This window comes from Canis aureus, chromosome 30, assembly GCF_053574225.1.
Source record: "Canis aureus isolate CA01 chromosome 30, VMU_Caureus_v.1.0, whole genome shotgun sequence".
In the NCBI taxonomy this organism is placed as follows: Eukaryota; Metazoa; Chordata; class Mammalia; order Carnivora; family Canidae; genus Canis; species Canis aureus.
The window spans coordinates 37,000,955-37,022,835 of record NC_135640.1 but is presented as its reverse complement, the minus strand read 5'-3'; the positions used below and the strand labels follow the sequence as shown (position 1 = coordinate 37,022,835).

General features: G+C 40.3%; 1 long non-coding RNA gene across 1 annotated transcript; it reads left to right on the top strand.

The window, feature by feature from the left end:
- Window positions 1-929: 929 nt before the first annotated feature.
- Window positions 930-21,069, top strand: LOC144301663 (uncharacterized). The gene is made up of 2 exons (XR_013368401.1): window positions 930-1,726; window positions 20,777-21,069. It is a non-coding gene; the product is annotated as an uncharacterized LOC144301663 (long non-coding RNA).
- The last annotated feature ends 812 nt before the right edge of the window (window positions 21,070-21,881 follow it).

Genomic DNA, 21,881 nt, shown 5'->3' with positions numbered 1-21,881 from the left:
CCAATCTCCAGAACTTTTTCATCTTATAAAATTAAAACTGTACCCATTAAACAGCAATTCCTCACTCTGACCCCCCTCCCCTCAGCCCCTGGCAACTACCACTCTTCTTCCTGTCTCTACTTTCTGTCTCCAGATACTTCATATGAATAGGATTAGTATTTGTCCTTTTGTGACTGGCTTATTTCACTCAGCACAATGTCATCAAGGTTCATCCACATTGTAATGCATGTCAGAACTTCCTTTTTAAGCGAATAATATTCCGTTGTATGGAGAGACCACATTTTATTTATCCATTCATCTATCCATGGACACTGGGTTGTTTCTATCTCTTGTCTATTGTGAATGGTGCTGCTATAAACACAGGTGGACATGGCCTCTGAGTTCCTGTGTTCATTCATTTAAGAACTTACTTAAAAGTAGAATTCTAAAAAAAAAAAAAAAAAAAAAAAGTAGAATTACTGGATCATATGGTAACTGTTTAATTTTTTGAAGACCCGACAGACAATTTCCCACAAAGGCTGTACCAGTTTACATTCCCACCAACATTGTCCAAGGGTTCCCATTTTACCACATCATCTCCAACATTCATTATTCTCTGGGGTTTTGTTTGTTTTGTTTTGCTTTTTTTTTTTAATAGTAGCCAACCGATTGGGTGGGAGGTGATACCTCATTGTGGTTTTGATTTGCATTTTCTTTAGGATCAGTAATATTAAGCATCTTTTCATGTGCTTATTGCCATTTGTATATCATCTTCCGAGAAATGTCTGTTTAAATCCTTTGCCTGTCTTTTAACGGAGTTGTTTGAGGTCTTTTTGTTGTTGGCTTGTAGTTCTTTATATATTATCAGATATATGATTTGCAAATATTTTACCTCATATTTTATTTTTTATTATTTTTTATTTTTTATTTTTTTTTATTTTACCTCATATTTTAGATTGCGTTTCACTCTGTGGAATGTGTCCTTTAACACACAGAAGTTCGATTTTGATCTATTTTGTCTGGTTTTACTTTTGCTGCTTGTGTTTTTGGTGTCCAGACTGTGCTTTCTTTTCAGACTTAATTTTTTTAGAGAAGTTTTGAATTCACAGCAAAACTGAGCGTCAGCGAAAGATTTCCCACATACCTCCTGCTCTCACACATGCACTGATTTTGCCAGTATCCACAACACCCTCCAGAATGGTGCACATGTTACAATTGATGAACGTGGATCGAAACATCAAAATCATCCCCAGTCCATAGTTTCCATTAGGGTTTTCTCTTGGTGGTGTACATGTTATGGGTTTTGCAAAATGTATAATGACGTGTATCTATAATTTAATATCTTACAGGGTTTTTTAGCTCCCTAAAAATCTGTGTTCCACCTATTCATCCTTCCCCTCTTCCCCAACCCCTAGTAATCACTGATCTTTTTATTGTCTCCATAGATTTCTCTTTTCCATTATGCCATATATTGGGAATCATATAGTATGTAGCTTTTTCAGGTTGGCTTCTTTCACTTAGCAATATGCATTTAAGTTTCCTCTGTGTGTTTGCATGGCTTGATGACTCACTTCTTTTAAATGCTGAGTAATATTCCATTGTCTGGATGTAGCATAGCTTACTAATCCATTTCCTTTTTGAAGGACATCTTGGTTGCTTCCAAGTGTTGATGATTACGAATAAAGCTGCTATAAACATCCATGTGCAGGTTCTTGTGTGGACGGACCTAAGTCATCAACTCCTTTGGGTAATTACTAAGGAACTAGAATGCTGGATCCTATATAATAACTGTATTTTTAATGTTATTTAAAAAAAAAATACCAACTGTCTTCCAGAGTGGCTATATCATTTTGCATTCCCACCAGCAATGAGTGAGAGTTCCTATTGCTCCACATCCTCGCCAGCATTTGATGTTGTCAGTGTTCTGGGTTTTTGACATTTTAATAAGCATATAGTGGTATCTCACTATTGTCTTTTTTTAATATTTTATTTATTTATTTGAGAGAGAGGGAGAGCACAAGTGAGGGGATGGGGTGGGATGGGATACAGGGACAAACAGGCTCCCTGTTGAGTGGGGAGCCCAAAGTGGGGCCCAATCCTGGGACCCCAAGATCAGGACCTGAACCAAAGTCATATGCTTAATTGAGCCACTCAGGCACCCCAAAGAATTTACTGCTTTATTTTTTTATTATTATTTATTTTTTAAATAGGCTCCATGCCCAGGATGGAGCCCAACATGAAGCTTGAACTCACCACCCTGAGATCAAGACTTGAGTTGAGATCAAAAGTCCAACACACTCAGCTGACTGAGCCACCCAGGTCCCCTTTTCACTATTGTCTTAAGTTCCATTTCCCTGAGGGACAATGATGTGGAGCATATTTTCATATGTATAGACCAGAAGAGAATGTCATTTTTTATTTTAAAAAGTTTTTAATCGGGTACAATATAACAGTGTTATATTAGTTTCCAATGTAAATACAATGAACAATTGTGTACATTACTCAGTGTTCATCACAGTAAGTGCGCTATTAATACCTTTTATCTATTTTTCCCACTCCCCTGGCTCCCACAGACCTTCCATCTGGCAACCACCAATTTATTCTTTGTATTTGAGAGTCTGAGTTTTGCTTGTCGTTTTTTCTTTGTTTTGTTTCTTAAATCCCACACATGAAGAAAATCATATGGTATTTTGTCTTTCTCTGTTTGGCTTATTTCATTTAGCATAATACCCTCTAGGTCAATCCATATTGTTGCAAATAACAAGATTTCATTCTTTTTTATGGCTGAGTAATATTTCATTGTATAAATACACTACATCTTCTTTATACATTCATCTATTGGATTGTTTCTATTGGGATATTGTAAATAACGCTGCAGTAAACACGGGTATATATATCTTTTTGAATTTGAGTTTTCATTTTCTTTGGGTAAATACCCAGTAGTGGAATTACTGGATTATATGGCAATTCCATTTTTAATTTTTTGAGGAACTTTCATACTGTTTTCCACAGTGGCTGTACCAGCTTACCTTCCCACCAACAGCGCATGAGCATTTCTTTTTCTCCACATCTTTGCCAACATTTGCTATTTCTTGTCTTTTTTATTCAAAGCATTCTTTGTATATTTTGGATAATAGTCAGATATATCTTTGTAAATATTTTCTCCCAGTCTATGACTTGCCTTCTAACTCTCTTGATACTGTCTTTCACTGATAAAAGTTTTCAATTTAATAAAGCCCAGCTTATCAATTCTTTATGACACAGATCATACCTTTGGTGGTACATCTAAAAATTCATTGCCATACCCAGGCCAGTGCTTTTAACAGTGTATTTTGCATACAACTCATGTGTGGACCTTGCCAAATGCACATTCTGATTGAGAAGATCATATATAGGGACCGAGATTTAGCATTTCTAACAGACTCTCAGATGATGTTGATGCTTTTGAATGCCACAAATGACACTCTACTGGCCAGGTTCAAGGAAGAAGACAAATCCCACCAGTACTGTTAACCATAAGTTATTAGGTGCTTACCATTCTTCAGATACTGTGCTAATTAAGCATCTAATAAATATAATACTTAATTTAATGCTCAAAACCCTATAAAGTAAATATTTTATTTTGTCAGGACTTTTTTTTTAGTTTTAGTTTCTAGTGCTGGAAACCCAACCAAAACTAATACAAACAAGAAAGGAATTTTGAAGAAACACATTGAGAGAGAAGTCTGGGGGTAAATGCATCCTTGGGGATGATGACAAAGGAAAGGGTCTCCTGGAGTCTCATGAGCCTGGTACCCCTTCTCCCCTCCTCCCTCTACTTATATTTGGCTCTCTTTGGTTTATTCTCTCCTTCCAAACATGCTTTCTTTCCCCCTGTGTAATAGGAAACGCGGATTCAGCAACTCCCTTTAGTTCTTGATGCAAGGAATAAGACAGGGTTTGCCACTGTCACTAGAATGAATAAAACTCCAGAGAAGGATTCCAATTGACCTCACTTGAGTCACTTTCCCAGCTTTGGGCTGCTGTCTGTGGCTAAGAGAGTGGATCACTATTGTTGGCCAGGCCTGAGTTAAATGTCCAGCCCTGTGGCCAGAGATGTGTGGCTGGTGATTGGCAGCCCTTCCAGCACCAGATGGTGTTGAACCACTCCCCAAAGAAAGAGACACCTAGCAGACAAAATAACAGAAACCAATAACAGAGTCAGCATCTCTACTTCATCAGGGGGAAAGAAATGAGATTGGCAAAGTTTCACCAACCTGCTTGAGTTACACATCTAGTAAGAGAAAGAGACATGTTTTCCCAAAAATGTTGTTCAGATATGCACTGGAGGGCCTAGGAAACCGATACCCTCTATTACTAGGTTATGCTGACATGGCAGTGTCAGCTGGTCACTGCTACACGAATTTGACTTTAGCTCTGTTGGAGGAATGTTCTCACCTGCAATCAAGGGGCCTCATTATTGTATCACATATTTTATTGAGCAAGAGTGTCTTCACCTCCTACAAGTGGTAATGAGAAAAGAAAATCCCTCTCCTCTCCCCTATTGAGAAAGGACCTGACATTGGAGCAATGTTGAAAAGAGAAGAATGCATAATAGGACAAAAAATCTGGACAGCACAGTGAAGAAGGCTTGGAGCCAGACTCATGGATCTCAAGGCTACTCACCCAGTAAAGAGGTGTCAAGGGAGGAAGGAGAGTAAGAAGAGGCTTTCAGTCCATTAAGCCTGTGACTCTTCATTTCAGCTCAGGTCATAATCTTAGGGTCGTGAGATCAAGCCCACATAAGGCTCTGTAGTCAGCATGGAGTCCACATGGGATTCTCTCTCTCTCTCCCTCTTCCTCTGTCCCTTTCCCTGCTCTCTCTCTCTCTCTCTCCCTCAAAAAATAAAATCTTTAATAATAAAAAAGTTCCCAGACCTTTCTACAACATAGTTACTAGCATTCCATCTTCAAAGCTGCCTCTTATTTCCCAGAAATGCACACTTCATTTGGGGAATGCAGATGGTCAAGGACTCCCGCATCCTGATGCTTGCATTTTTGTGCATCCCTTGCACTTATGTATCCAAAGCATAAGTTTTCTAAAATATTACTATAATTTCAGCAAAATCTAAATTGGTCCTGAGTCACCTCACCAAGTGGAAGGAGTCAGACAAAATGCCTCCCAGTTTCACACTTCCTAAGAGGCTGGGTTCCAACTGCAACATGCCATTAAAAAGAGATCACTCTGTCTTCAGAAATGTCTGGCCACCTTAAACTTTAATTAAGTTTCCAAGCAAAACAAATGAAGATGTCAAAAATAAAGGTAAAAATCAGCCCAGCAAAAGATGGGAATAATGGAGTTGGGGTAGGACATTCTTCATGGGAGTTGACGGAGGTATACAAAATGAGTTGCTCATTCCCTGCTCAGTCATGCAACCCTAAATCACACTGTGGGTCCCAGCATAGTTATTATCTTCAGAAGACTTTTTGCTGGGACAAATATCACAGTCTGCCAACTATCCAAAGCTCTTTCTACACTGCATTCTTTGCTGTATTAATACATATTTCTGTTTCTCATCATATGAACACAAAACTTGAACTGATTGACAATAGATGGAGGTAAGCCAAGAAGTCCTGGGTAGTGAGAAATCTAATAAGACATGAGTAACCTACATCCACAACAGAGTTTGATTCCATAACCTTATTTCCCTTTTTACTTTCTCCAGTGCCTAAGATTTGAATCATTCCAGAAGGTAACCAACTCATGTTCAGCTTCCAACTTTTCTTCAGCTGGATTTCAAACTCTTAATAAAAATATTTCCTTTTATTGGCATCTGAGTGGCTCAGCCGGTTAAGCATCTGACTCATGATTTCGTCTCATGTTCTGATCTTAGGGTTGTGAAATCAAGCCCTGGTCTAGGTCCGCACTCAGCAGGGAGTCTGCTTGAGATTGTCTCTCTCCCACTGCTCCTCCCCCCATTCACACTTAATAAATAGATAGATAGATAAATAAATCTTACGTAAATAAAGATCAAATTAGCAATTCACCACTCTACCATGACTTGTAGTGATGGAGAAAAGATGTGTGCATGAGGGAATCCCACACACTGATCTGGACCAGGATGCACTGCTACAGAGCCTGTTTGTAATGAGGAAACTGACCCTATGTTTCCTATCTGACTACTGATGGCTCTGAAGCCTCACCATCCTCTTCCCCTTGTGCCTTTTTATGAACACGAGCCTAGAAAGCCTGGGGACTCCCTCTGCTGGGGGGAACCTTTGTCCTCACATTAAAAGACCAGGTTGGGCTCCATCCCTTGCTCTTTCAAGCCATTTGGGGCCTACTCAAGAGGCCTGCTCTGCTGCCCAAAGACCTCCACTATATGAGCTATACACCTTTCCATATTCTTTCAGTATGTGTGTGGCATCGTCACATGTCGTCGAAATTCATCAGAAACAAACTTTGGGTAGCATCCATCTTCCTCTGCAGGAGACCATGATGCTATTTGGTTGAGATGCCTTGGCAAGCCATTGGCAGAAGGAAGCCACAGGGACTGAGGAGGGCTCCTGGGGTCTGCGGGAAGAGTCAGTGATGAAGCCTGAGAAGGAAGGGACCACACCCGCTCCAAAGAAACTGCTCCACAAGGAAACAATCTCTGAACAAAGCAGCTCACTAGAGAAAGGCACTACCTTTGCACAAATTGCCCAGAAGGCATGATGCTGGCCTCCAGCAGTTCCTGGTAAGGAAGATTATTTCTGCCTCCTTTATCATTCTCCCCTCCCCACTCTCTATGGTCCAGGGGGGCCACGCCAAATTTTTCAGAAATGAGAAAAGAGAATTGTAAAGAAGAGAATCCGTCCAACCCCTTCACCCCCAAGTTGGAAGTTTTCTGCTCACTAAGACTTCCTACAGAAATACCTGTACCTTGAATGGATGGTGAACACAGAGATTCTTACGTAGGACTCATCCTTCTAAGTACAAAATTGAGACTGGACTAAAAGTGACCGTAGGTTTTTTTAATACCTCAAGTTGACCAGAAATATGCAATGACCTGAGTTTTCCTCCAAAGGCAAGGGGAAACAAGCAAAGTTGAAGGTGTACAGGGAAAAGCAGTGAAATTGTCCCTTGTATCTTCAACATTCTTATTGCAATAATAAATAACCCCTGCCACCATCATTCCCCAAAGTGAAGAAGGAGACAGTTCATGACAGTTCATGACTGGCTGGCTGGACTCTGACATCAGCAGACCACAGAGATTGATCTAGAAAGTGTATAGTCCTCTCAGAGGGCTCTAGAAGTCAGAGCCAGTTACTTTCCAGTCTAATGATGGTCTATGAATTAATTCTAGAGAAACAGTTCCAGATCATCACAGACCACTTAGGGCCTGAAGTTACCTGGTTTCACCTCAACTTAGGACACACCTTGGAGATATCAATGATTACATTACAAGAGTTTACTTATCTAAATATATATAAGATTGTGTCCTTTGAGGTAGGAATTGAGATTTCATTGATGAATCTGGCAAAGCTTCAGATAAACCAGTTAATTTGTTGGGCTTACCCAATAGCCACTGACATAAAGTTTCTAAGTTTGGCAGTGAATTTCAAGGATCTATGTGCCATCACCCTCAACCACCCTCTGCCATTGGCTATTGGTTCATCCAGCCTATAGCTGAACATTGTGTCTCTCACACAGCTCTTTCTTACTAGGGCAAGCCAGGCTCTTCATTACCCCTTCTGTGAAGCAAATCCTGACTCCATCCTGCACACATTAACTCTGGCTCTAACTCTGCAGTCACAGGTACCAGTCTGACTTTCCTTCCTTGAGGAAGCTCTAGCTATGTGAAAGGAAGCATCAGCCTCAGCAAGTCTTTCATTCTTCATATGATCTTGGTTTAGCTTTCTCACTAACCCAAAGACCCTCCTATAACATGTTCCACTTTCTCTATGCCCAAGCAAAGTATGATGCAAGCTGTGTGTGCCATGTTCCAAACACATGGTGTGGGCTCTAGTCAAGAACAGGAAGCTCCAAGTCCCTCCTACTTTTATGAATATCTATCACTGAAGCAGGCATGTATAGGAATATCTTGGAGATATTGTATATTCAGTTTCAGACTACCCCAATAAAGCATAATACTACAATAAAGTGAATGAAATCAATTTTTCTGGTTCCCTGATGTATATATAAGTTATGTTTGCACTACACTCTACTCTATTAAGTGCAATAGAATTATGTCTAAAAAATAGCATACATACTTTAACTTAAAAATACTTTATTGATAAAAAATGCTAACCATAATCTGAGCTTTCAGCAAGTCATACTTTTTCTTCTGGTGGAGGGTCTGGCCCTGATGTTGACAGCTGCTGACTGATCAGGGTGGTAGTTAATGAAAGCTGGGATGGCTGTGGCAATTTCTTAAAAAAACACAACAATGAAGTGTGCCCATCAATTGACTCATTCTTTCACAAATGACGTCTCTGTAGCACACACTGTTTGATAGCATTTTACACACAGAATTTCTTTGATAATTGGAGTCAAGCCTCTCAAACTCTGCAGCTGCTTTATCAACTAATTTGGTGTAAAATTCTAAAATCTTTGTTGTCATTTCAACAATCTTCACAGTAGCGCCACCAACAGTAGATTCCATCTCAGTAAACCACTTTCTTTCCTCATCCATAAGAAGTGATCCTCATCTGGTCATGTTTTATCAGAGATTGCAGCAATTCAGTCCCATCTTCAAGCTCCACTTCTAACTCTAGTTCTCTTTCTGTTTCCACCACATTGGCAGTGACTTCCCTCACTGAAGTCTTGAACCTCTTGAAATCATTCATGAGGGTGGGAATCAACTTCCTTCAAACTCCTGTGAATGTTGGTATTTTGATCTCTTCCCATGAATCATCTATGTTCTTAATAGCATCTAGAATGGTGAATCCTTTCCAGAAGTCCAGAAGGTTTTCAGTCTACTTTGCTCACATCTATCAGAGGAATCACTGTGTATGCCAGCTATTGCCTTTCAAAATGTATTTCTTAAATAATAGGACTTGAAAGTTGAAATTTCTCCTAGATCCATGGGCTACAGAATGGATGCTATTAGCTGATGTGAAAACAACATTAATCTCATTATCCATCTCCATAAGAGCTCTTAGGTGACCAGGTACATTGCCGATGAGTAGTAGGTTTCAACACTGGGCCTAAAATATTCAGCAAACCATGATACAAACAGTTGGGCTGTGATCCAGGCTTTGTTGTTCCATTTATAGAGCACAGGAAGAGTAGATTGAGCATAACCTTCTAAGAGCCCTCAGATTTTCAGAGTAATCAATGTACATTGGCTTCAACTTAACCTCATCAATTGCATTAGCCCCTAACAAGAGAGTCAGCCTGTCTTTTGAGGCTTTGAAGTCAGGCACTGACTTCTCCTCTCCAGCTATGAAACCCTAGATGGCTCTTCCAATAAAAGGCTGTTCTGTCCACACTAAAAATCTGTTGTTCAGTATAGCCATAGCCACCTTCATGAACTATCTTAGCTAGATATGGGTAACTTGCTTTGCAGCTTCTACATCAGTGCTTGCTGTTTCACCTTGCACAGATGCTTTCCTCAAACCTCAGGAACCAACCTCTGCTAGCTTCAGACTTTTCTTCTGCAGCTTCCTCACCTCCTCAGGCTTCATAAAATTGAAGAGAATTAAGGCCTTGCTCTGGATTAAATTCTGGCTTAAGGAAATGTTGTAGCTGGTTTGATCTTCTATCCAGACCATTCAAACTTTCTCCATATCAGCAATCAGGCTGTTTTTCTTTCTTGTTTGTGTGTTCACTGAAATAGCACTTTACATTTCCTTCAAGAATTACTCCTTTGCATTCACAACTTGGCTTAAATCTTTGGATGCAAAAGGCTTAGCTTTTGGCCTATTTCAGCTTTCAACATGTTTTCCTCACTGAGCTTAATCATTTTTAGCTGTTGACATTAAGTGAGAGATGTATGACCTTTCCTTTCACTTGAACACTTAGTGGCCATTGTAAGGTCATTAATTGGCCCAATTTCAATATTGCTGTGCCTCAGAGTAAGAAGGCCTAAATAGAGGGAGAGAGATTGGGGGATGGCTGGTTGGAGGAGTCAGTACACACACAACATTAAATATTAAGTTCACCATCTTGTGGTCTGTGGTGCCCCAAAACAATTACCATAGTAACATCAATGAATCATAGATCACCACAATGAATATAATGATGAAAAAGTTTGAAACAGTGCAAGAATTACCAAAATGTGACACAGAGATACAAAGCAAGCAAATGCTTTTGGAAAAATGGCACCAACAGACTTGGCTCAATGCAGGGTTGCCACAAACCTTCAATCTGTAAAAAAAAAAAAAAAATAAAATAAAATAAAATAAAATAAAAAATAAAAAAGTCTGCAATAAAATGAAGCTTGACAAAATGAAGTATGCCTGCACACATCTGATGTTGTGCAGTGATTTACAAAACACTTTCCGTACACCATTTCTAGCTTTTATAGCAGAATCAATATCGACAATGCAACATGTATGTACACATGACATTGTACAGTGATTTATAGTTTACAAAACACTTTCCCATATGCTGTCTAGCATATATAGCAGCCAATTTATGGTAGACTCACTTGAAAAATGCTAATCGTTACCTCTCATCTTTTTTGTAGATGTTGATACTGAAAATCTTCTCCCCTTTGCATATTTGCATAGGGAGTTTGAGCGCAACTTCGGTAGGAAGTTAACCATGTGAGACGTTTCATTTTGCAAGGTTATGATCATTTGGGGTTGTCAAGATTCTCACAGACATACCCTCTTCCAAACCTGCATGAATATGAATCATGACTAGATAACAGAGTTAAGACTGGGCAATGGAATCAGAAAAACTGGGTTCACATTTTGCGCTCCCCGCCCCTGCCATGATCTTGGGCATATTTCATTTCTTAGCCTCTGTTTCCTTATATAAGAATGGGTTCGGGATCCCTGGGTGGCGCAGCGGTTTAGCGCCTGCCTCTGGCCCAGGGCGCGATCCTGGAGACCCGGGATCGAATCTCACGTCAGGCTCCCGGTGCATGGAGCCTGCTTCTCCCTCTGCCTATGTCTCTGCCTCTCTCTCTCTCTCTCTGTGACTATAATAAATAAATAAAAATTAAAAAAAAAAAAAAAGAATGGGTTCATTATAAGGCCTATCTCTTGTGGGAATCAACTGAGATCATCCTGTGCAATGCTTAGCACGAAGCCTGGCAGATGGCTAGCGCTTGATACTTGTACTTCTGTTGCTGGCGATGATATTTTGGATGTCATTGATTTCTGTTCCCAGAGGGTTGGTTGACAATGTCGAAGACAAGTACTGCAGCACACTGAGAGAAAATTTCCCCGTGGAGACATGGATTCATTTACCAGTCATTAAACATAAAAACTAACTTCCCTAATTTATTTGTAAATGACCTATCTTTTTATATTTGTCTCATCTACAAGCGTAGTATAATGTCTTCCTTTTCAACCTTTTGAAAAATTTCAAATGTTTTGTTTTCATAATAAACTCATAACCTCCTAATGAAATCCTAAAATAAAGCTATTCTACAAATTGGTTTTTTATTATGACAATCAAAATGGAATTTCATCCAGTTACCGATTATTTGGTCCAAAATGTCTTTGTCAAAACATGAACATGTGAATGAGTGAAAGGAGAATGAACTCATTCTTCGATCTAGCTGCCATTAGTCTGCACACGCTCTTCAGCAGCTTTATCCTGGTTGGAATGATGACTTAAAAATCCATGTCCTCACGTTGGAGATCAAACAAGAAAGTTTTTGAAAATCACGGTGGACTTAATGAAGCTCAACTGACATACAAATTGTCTGACAAGGAATCTAAGAAGTTTTTTAACCCAAACAAGGAGAAGTTACATAGGAAAGGAGGATGTATACCCACTTACAGTGTTCATAGACTGGAAACCACCACTGGCCACATGAACACATGAAAGGATCTACCGCCAATATCCAGAGCAGAGGATACCCAGGGTCACTATGTTTTCACAGTGTAGCGGAAACCATGAAGCCGGGGCAGCTCAGTCTACACCAAAGATGTTGGCCATCCTAATTCTAGAAAACTCTCAAAGCTCTGACATGGCTGCCATTAGGCACAACATTTGCCAGGAAGGGCAGAGAGTATGATCCTAAAGTTGAACTAGACGTGTTATCCTTTATTTTATCAGAAGTGTTGATTTCTTTCTGTTCAGCTCCACACAGCTGATGTGACAACAGCATCTAGACTAAATGCTGTAAATAATTGTGGCTAAACTATTTTAGAAATCTGTCAGAACACAGACTTCAGTGTTGACTTCATTTGCACTCATGTTGCCATCATTTCTTACAATGGATCTTCCTTGGAACCTCAAGCCTGGAGGTTACAACAGCTCTTCACTGCTATTGCTCCAGAGTGTCCCTCTGTCCCCCAGCGTGTCCTTTAACTTGCTCGTAGCTTTGTAAGTCGATGGCTTATTAAAATATCCTCGATCACCCCACTTGAGTACGTCATCTGCTCCCTTCTAGGACTCTGACTGATACAACTCCTCTTTCTTTTTCTTTTAAAATTACAGAATAAAGAAAGAGGAAGAACAAAATAATTGGAAGGCATGAAAAAACTTAGATTCATTAGGAACCTCACTAAACGGGATTGCTCACTAAAGATGATGATAAGCATGACAAGGAGAGCCTATTGAGTTGTGACTTAGTTATTCTACTCAGGCTATCACATACAAAAGCACCTATTGGAAATAGTAGGAAGCATTCTTTCACAGTGCTGATGAGTTCCAGAAATTTGAGGCAGGTGTTTTAAAACAGGCAATTGTATTCAGGAGTAAGGGATAGAAACCCTGTGACCTTTAATGCATGCTCCGGAAAAAAAATGGATGCGGAGGGAGGTATCCTGAGAATCTGAAAGTAAACCTGCATGCCAATAAAGTCTGTTTAGTTTGGTTAACAGTAATGTTCTCGTGTTGGTTTCTCATGTTCAACAAATGCACTGTGCTAACGTGACCTGCTGTCATTGGGAGAGGCTAATGACATCTCCAGAGGAACTCTCTACCCTGTCTTGGCAACTTTTCTGAAGATCGAAAACTACTTCAAATTTTAAACATTTATCTGTAACAAAAAAATTAGGCTATGAAAATATAAAACTTACACTTTAATAATTTTCATAATAAATCATTTAACAAAATCAATGCCCAGAAGTCAATGGCATTTCTATACACTAACAATGAGACTGAAGAAAGAGAAATTAAGGAGTCAATCCCATTTACAATTGCACCCAAAAGCATAAGATACCTAGGAATAAACCTAACCAAAGATGTAAAGGATCTATACCCTAAAAACTATAGAACTCTTCTGAAAGAAATTGAGGAAGACACAAAGAGACGGAAAAATATTCCATGCTCATGGGTTGGAAGAATTAATATTGTGAAAATGTCAATATTACTCAGGGCAATTTACACGTTTAATGCGATCCCTATCAAAATACCATGGACTTTCTTCAGAGAGTTAGAACAAATTATTTAAGATTTGTGTGGAATCAGAAAAGACCCTGAATAGCCAGGGGAATTTTAAAAAAGAAAACCATAGCTGGGGGCATCACAATGCTAGATTTCAAGTTGTACTACAAAGCTATGGTCATCAAGACAGTTTGGTACTGGCACAAAAACAGACACATAGATCAATGGAACAGAATAGAGAATCCAGAAGTAGACCCTCAACTTTATGGTCAACTAATATTCGACAAAGGAGGACAGACTATCCACTGGAAAAAAAGACAGTCTCTTCAATAAATGGTGCTGGGAAAATTGGACATCCACATGCAGAAGAATGAAACTAAACCACTCTCTTTCACCATACACAAAGATAAACTCAGAATGGATGAAAGAGCTTAATGTGAGACAAGATTCCATCAAAATCCTAGAGGAGAATACAGGCAACACCCTTTTTGAACTTGGCCACAGTAACTTCTTGCAAGATTCATCCATGAAGGCAAGAGAAACAAAAGCAAAAATGAACTATTGGGACTTCATCAAGGTAAAAAGCTTCTGCACAGCAAAGGATACAGTCAACAAAACTCAAAGACAACCTACAGAATGGGAGAAGATATTTGCAGATGATGTATCAGATAAAGGGCTAGTTTCCAAGATCTATAAAGAACTTATTAAACTCAACACCAAAGAAACAAACAATCCAATCATGAAATGGGCAAAAGACATGAACAGAGGTCTCACAGAGGAAGACATAGACGTGGCCAACATGCACATGAGAAAATGCTCTGCATCACTTGCCATCAGGGAAATACAAATCAAAACCACAATGAGATACCACCTCACACCAGTGAGAATGGGGAAAATTAACAAGGCAGGAAACCACAAATGTTCGTGAGGATGTGGAGAAAGGGGAACCCTCCTGCACTGTTGGTGAGAATGTGAACTGGTGCAGCCACTCTGGAAAACTGTGTGGAGGTTCCTCAAAGAGTTAAAAATAGAGCTGCCCTACGACCCAGCAATTGCACTGCTGGGGATTTACCCCAAAGATACAGATGCAATGGAACGCCAGAACACCTGCACCCCGATGTTTCTAGCAGCAATGTCCACAATAGCCAAACTGTGGAAGGAGCCTTGGTGTCCATCGAAAGATGAATGGATACAGAAGATGTGGTCTATGTATACAATGGAATATTCCTCAGCCATTAGAAATGACAAATACCCACCATTTGCTTCGACGTGGATGGAACTGGAGGGTATAATGCTGAGTGAAATAAGTCAATCGGAGAAGGACAAACATTATATGTTCTCATTCATTTGGAAAATATAAAAAATAGTGAAAGGGAATAAAGGGGAAAGGAGAAAAATGAGTGGGAAATATCACAAAGGGAGATGGAACATGAAAGACTCCTAACTCTGGGAAACGAACTAGGGGTGGTGGAAGGGGAGGTGGGCGGGGGGTGGGGTGACTGGGTGATGGGCACTGAGGTGGGCACTTGATGGGATGAGCACTGGGTGTTATTCTATATGTTGGCAAATTGAACACCAATAAAAAATAAATTTGTAAAAAAAACATTTAACTTACACATCAATGTCTAAGAAAACAGTATTCTGAACAAAATTTAATTTTCGGAAAGGAAATTGTTAGGGTGCCTGGGTGGCTCAGTGAGTTAAGTGTCCAAGTTTGGTTTCAGCTCAGGTCAAGATCTTGGGGTTGTGAGATGGAGCCCTGTGAGGGGCTCCAAGCTCACCATGAAATCTGCTTGATATCCTCTCTCTCCCTCTCCCTCTGCTCCCCCCTTAAATAAATAAATACATAAATTTTTTAAAATAGAAGGATCATTCTTAAGAGAATGCTTCTTATACACACCCACTAATCTTTTTTTGTCCTGCTTTACCTTTAGGCTACTTTTCAGGTTTTATACAGTAAATATGTATTACTCTTATAAGAAAACAATGTTATAGTTTATGATAAAATCCATTTCAATTTTAGTTTAAAAAAACCCACCAGCTTATGATGGGTTAATGAGTGTCCATCACCAGGGACACCTCCACCCCAACCTGCTGTCATCATATAATGCAAGATCATCACCTGTTGCCAGAAAGTTCTTTCTCAAGTACAAAGCTCTTAGTTTCTATCTCAGAGGCCAGGACCAGACTGCTCCCTACACCCAAGGAATCAAATGTTCCATTTCTTGCCCACCTCAGTCCCACAATCTATTCCTTAGACCACTGATGAAAGTGTGATGTCACTATGAATGAAGGTAGATGGCACCATGTCCTCAGCCTTGCCACTGCAGCTAGCATCCTCCTTATTCCTGCCAACTGCCACCACTTTCTCTCTCCCTTCCAGCATTTATTACTGTCACTCATCTATGTTTCTCAGCTTTGATTGAATTGAGGATTTTTTTAGTAATTTTTAGCTAACAAGAGAGCTACCTTAGCAAGTTGACCAGTCATACTGTGGCATCTATATCCTCCACATTTAAGGATTTTCCTTAATCATTTAGCCATTTCTTGTGTAGCCAACAAGATGCTAAGAGTTTAATGCTTAATATTTCTCACACTAATCATATTTTATAGGGTCTTAGTGGACATCCCAATCAAAAACAGGGTAGAGAGAAAGAGAATCTATGGTTAAATAAATTTATTACTGCTGTGTTAATCCAAGATAAAGAGGTTTCTTTCCTATAAATACTCTCAGGAATTTACTAGGCTTATGCACTGAGTCACCAAGATGGGGCCATAATTCTACAGAAAATAACCCTAGGAAATGTTGGGTTAAGTATTACCACTGTATTTTCTCAAAAAAAAAAAAAAAACCTAAAAATAGAATTACCATCTGGAGATATCCTATATATATCTCAAAAGAATTGAAAGCAGACTTGAATAGATACTTTACACTAATGTTCACAGCAGCGTTATTCACAATATCCAAATGGTGGAAGTAACCCAAGCATCCACTGGCAGATGCATGGATAAACAAAATGTGATCCATCTATACCATGGAATACTATTTAGCCTTAAAAAGGAATGAAATTCTGACACATGCTGTAGCAGGGATGCACTTTGAGGACTTTATGCCAAGTTGAAATAAGCCAGATACAGAAGAACAAATACTATATGATTCTACTTATATGAGAAACCTAGAGGAGTCAAATTCATACAGACAGAGAGTAGAATGATGGTTGTCAGAGGCTGCATAGGGGGAAATGAGGAGCTAGTGTTTAATGGGGATGGACTTTCAGTTTGGGAAGGTAAGAAAGCTCTGGAGATGGATGATGGTGATGGCTACACAACAGTGTGAAAGTACTTGGTGCCACTGAATTGTATACTGAAAAATGGTTAGAAGAGTAAATTTTATGTTATACATATTTTACCACTATACATCTGTGTGGGTACATACAAAACCCCTTTCTGTGTCATATTGATGTTCTAGGGAATTACACAGGACACATTATGGTCTCCTTCAACTAAGTATCAGAAGTCATCTTCCGCTTCTCTCTCCAACAAAGGAGGCAAAATGCAACTCCTTCCTTCCTGGCAAAACCCAAAATAGCACAACCAGTTCAGCAAACAAGGATATAGGATGGAGTGCTCAGGGAAGTGAGAAAAAGCGCAAGCATCATGCATGCCTTCCCATTGGCCACTGGCAGTGGTCAGTATTGCTCTTCACTAGATAATCCCAGGCCTCTAATTTCTGCTTACATGAGTGATTGCACTCTTCTTACCTCCTCTTGAAGTTACATGTCATGAGACTGACAAAGCCATGTGTCACTTTCAGATAGAAGCTTTAAGAACTGGTGTTCCTTTTCCTGTTTAAGCTATTGTGGCTGCACAGAGCTGGAGCTCTTCCAGCCAGGATGTGCCAATGAAAACAATGTGCAGAGAGGTGCCAGTTAAACTGCAGTGGGCATGTAGTAGAAGGAAACAGTAAGAAACCTTTGTTGTTTCAGTGTCTGAGATATTAGGGTTGTTTGTTACTGCAGCCTTGCCTAGCCTATCCTGACTGATATATTACTAAGATTGATCTACTACCCAACATTTGGCAGAATGTTTTAAAGGAAAGCAAAACCTTTAGTTGAAGATTATTGTTAAAGAAATTTTAGGCTTCTAGGGGTACCTGGGTGGTCCAGTTGGTTAAGTGTCCAACTCTTGATTTCGGCTCAGGTTATGATCTCAGGGTCATGAGATTGAGCCCTGGGTCGGGCTCCACACTGGGCATGGAGTCTGCTTAAGATTCTCTTTCTTCCTCTCCCACTGTTCCTCTCCCTCACTCTAAAAATAAAGGAAATAAAATAAATATTAGGCTTCTAGCATATGAGATACAAAGTCTGAAAACTCTCCATATAAGAGCCATGAAGGAAGAAACAACCAGTTCTACACTGAACAGTCTTAGACAAGAATGGCATATGAACAGAAGAGAACAGTGCCTGTGGACAAAAAGAGTGAGACAATACTGGATAAAAAATGGTAGTTTCACAATCATGCTATTTGTAGTTAACCTGGAAATCCCTGCTCCCAAAATGAGATCAAACCATGAAGAGAGACATTTTGGATCAAGAGAATCTTTTTTTAGCTCTTCTCCACATATATCCAAGTTATACCCCTGATGCTTCCAAAGTCAGTCTATACATAAGGTTGGTACCCTTTCTATACTTCATATTACACATGGAGTCCTTTTACGACTTCCTCAAATGCTTAGGAATATTCCTATAGCCTCCCAGTGAGGCTGAGTGTGTCTACTTATGACTGGTGGTGATGATGACAAACTTTACTCATCTTAGACTTAATACCAGGTCAACACTTAATACCAAGTGTTGTCTCATGTCCAGCATACAGAGAATCTAGTAAATGTTACTGAATGAATTGCACATTCAATCAAGGATTTCAGGCGAGATGTAGAATGGAGTTGTCTTCTCCTCCACAGGTCACTAATGCAGGCAGAGACATTGGTGGCTTCAGCTAAAAATCAGTAAATGATATAACTACTTATATCCCTTAAGGAAGAGTGGTAGGAAACCTGAAATATTAGGTTGAATTATATGAGATTGCCAATGTGTATCACTTCTAACCTATATAAATGACCACTTCAACCATTCAACCTAATGCTTGATCAAAATGATTCACCCAGTAGATCGGGAAACCATACCTGGTGTCTCCTGCTCTACCAGTTGCTACCACAGCCAATACTCAGTAGGCATCTCTAGCGGCTGCCTGAGACATGTACCATGGGTGAGTGGATGAACCCATGGCCCCATCTCCAGCATCCATGGGCATCATTGGGATTTGTCTGAGGTTTTTCCATCCCTCCTTCAGCTACTGACCAGGCTGCTGCCCATGAAAAGGCTCCTCCTTCCAGGAAGACTGGGAATCGTGCAATTTGTATAAAGCACAAGGAAATCTGTAATAAACAAGAAACACACTGGTTAGCTACAAACCATTGGAAATGGATAGAAAAGCAGACCTCTGGGCTCACAGCCAACATTACAGAGTACTGGCTGCACCAAAGCTAACGATCATCCTCCAGCAACCCTGTGAAGTAGACACCGCCATCACCAGCATCCCATTGTACAGATAAAGAAACTGAGGCACCTAGAAATGAAATGGGAGTCAAGTGAGGAGCAGGGATGAAAGCAGAGGCAGCCTAGCTCTAAGACACAAGCTCCTCACTTCTCGGCTAGAAGGAGAATATTTTCAGTACCTGAGGGTGAGGTATATAGCTTTCCCAAGGAAAAATAAAATAAAATCTAAATCAAAGAAACATTTTCCAGTTACTCAAAATGCCATATGCCATCTCATTTACCTATTCTGAAAGAAGAGCAGGTAATCAATTCCCATTGTAGCTAGAACATATTTACTGGTTTTAACGCACCTCTTTGACAGGATCCTAATGTATTAAATTCAAACATCTATAGAAAAGCCCCTCTGACCACTTTATAATTCAGCTTCCACACTGTAATTAAGAGTGGTTTTCCCCTCCTCCCGACTTTCCTTGCACACAGATTTAATATCAGGGTTTGATCCTCATTACCATGTCTCATTTTCCAGGCAATCTGTCATATGCATTGTTTATCGTCCCATCATCGGAGCAAAGCCAGGAGGTCCTTATAGCAGTTAATATTTCACAAGAGGGCAATTGGTTTATGAACTGGAACAAAATTGTTGAGCTCAATCTTATGATCAGTCAAATGATGACAAACTAGTTTCCCCTCTGCATTTTAAAAGAGAATCATTGTCTGCTTGGTCCAGCCTCACCTCCCTCCACATCTCCACGTGAAATTGACTTCAGCCTCAGTTGTAAATCCTGACTTCCAAACCACAGCCTCCTGCCCTCTTCCTGAATCCCATCCACCTCCCCACGTTCAGCCCTGCCTCCTGCCTCGACGCTAGTGCAGTGCTGAGTCATATACTTGAATTCCTACAGCAATTAGTAGTTTCCATTCATTCTTGCAATACATCTAGTGTTCTCCAGAACACCCAATTGAAGTCTTGTACTCACTTACCTTTTTTTGAGTTCCTAGGATGAAACTTGCACTGAGATTGCAACCCTTCTGAGGCAAGGGTGGGATCTGGTCCCTCTGCCTGTTGTGGAACACCTAGCACACTACCTTACCCTACAGGTGGGCCATGAGATTGCTCATGACGGATATGTTCCCACTCTGTCTCAGGGCATCTATCCTCACAATGGAGTGAGAACACAGCCCCATTTGGTCCATCAGCAAATCATCTTGCCTTGGACCCTACTTCTCACCTCCTCTACTATCATCCAGCCAGCCAACATAAACCCCAGACCATAACTCCATCATGTTGGAGTTTTATCTGTGTTGCTCACTGCTGTATCCTCAGCACCTGCAATAATAGGTGTCTAGGATTTGAAGCAATAATTGTGTTTCTGAAAACCTCCAAGGAAATCAAAGTTTAAACATTCAAAATGAATTTTAAGTTCAATCAAGGAGCACTTTTCTTAAAGTAAATGTCTTCTTAATTACACATTCTTTTTTTTTAGAGATTTTATTTATTTATTTAGTCATGAGAGACACAGAGAGAGAGAGAGAGAGAGAGAGAGAGAGGCAGAGACACAGACAGAGGGAGAAGCAGGGTCCATGTAGGAAGCCTGACCTGGGACTCAATCCCAGGACTCTGGGATCACGCCCTGGGCCAAAGGCAGATGCCCAACCACTGAACCACCCAGGCGTCCCTTAATTACACATTCTTAGGTAAGGAGGTTCTTCTAAACCTTTACATTTTATATTTTCTCATAGATATTTTTTGCTTTATTTTCCACAGAGTGCAGTTGAACCACCCCAAAGAGGAAATTATAAGAATCAGGAAAAGGGGAGGAGGAAGGAAGAGAATATATAAGACAGAGAAGGAATCTGAATTTTCCCTCATGCTAACGAAGGAAATGACGGTGCTCTGTTCTTGGCCCATCCAGAAAACCAGCTACAGAAGTAAACAAACACAAATGGTTTTCTGCCTCACGGTTCAGGAGCACCTGTGTGTGTTTGCTCACTGAACTGATATGGTGTTTTTCCTTCCGTGATTTGGAGACCAAACGAATAAAGCAACTTTATCCTCTCCATTTACTAATGTTGCTTTTTCGCCACCATTTACAATGAAGCCAGCAAGCGGATTAATTCTGCAATTTCATAGTAGATGGGCAGCTGCAATCCTTTGGTTAGGACACCAGCCATTTTCCTTTGCTGTGTATAAACAACACCCAGCAGCCTGCCCATGAGCCAGACCTCCTCTCTACATTGCTTCTCTCTGGACTTGACTTGCCCACATTTTCTCTAACTCCATGACAAAACCTTGCACCACTTGATCTGCCTCCTCTTCCAAGGGCATTGGCAGAGACTCTTCGAGTCACCACCTGCATTGTGGTTGCCTCATCCAGGATGTCACCATCCCCTGCTGGATTACTGCAACAGCCTCCTAACTGATCTTCCTGCTTCCCCTTGTCCTGAGTACCAGAGAGCCAGCAACTCTATTCCCCATAAAATAGATGGCAGGGTCCTTTTAAAACCCAAGTCATACCTGTCCCTCTTCTGTCCCAATTCTCCACAGCTCCCCTTTTCATTCAGAGGAAAAGCCATTACCCACAATCTCCATAACCAGTCCCTCTGGTCTTGCTGCCCCTGAGGTGTGCCAGCCACAAGTCCATACCTCAGGGCCATTGCACTTGTTATCCCTTTGTCTAGAACATTCTTCTTCTTCTTTTATTTTTTGCAGATATCTGCCTGACTCTCTTCTGCATCTCCTTCAGGTCCTCATTCAAATTATACCTTTTTCCAGCAAGGATTTCCCCAGTCATCACACTTAAAATTGCAATATCTCCCTTGACCCCAAAATCTCCACCTAACTTACTACTTATTCTATTGATGTAGTGGGC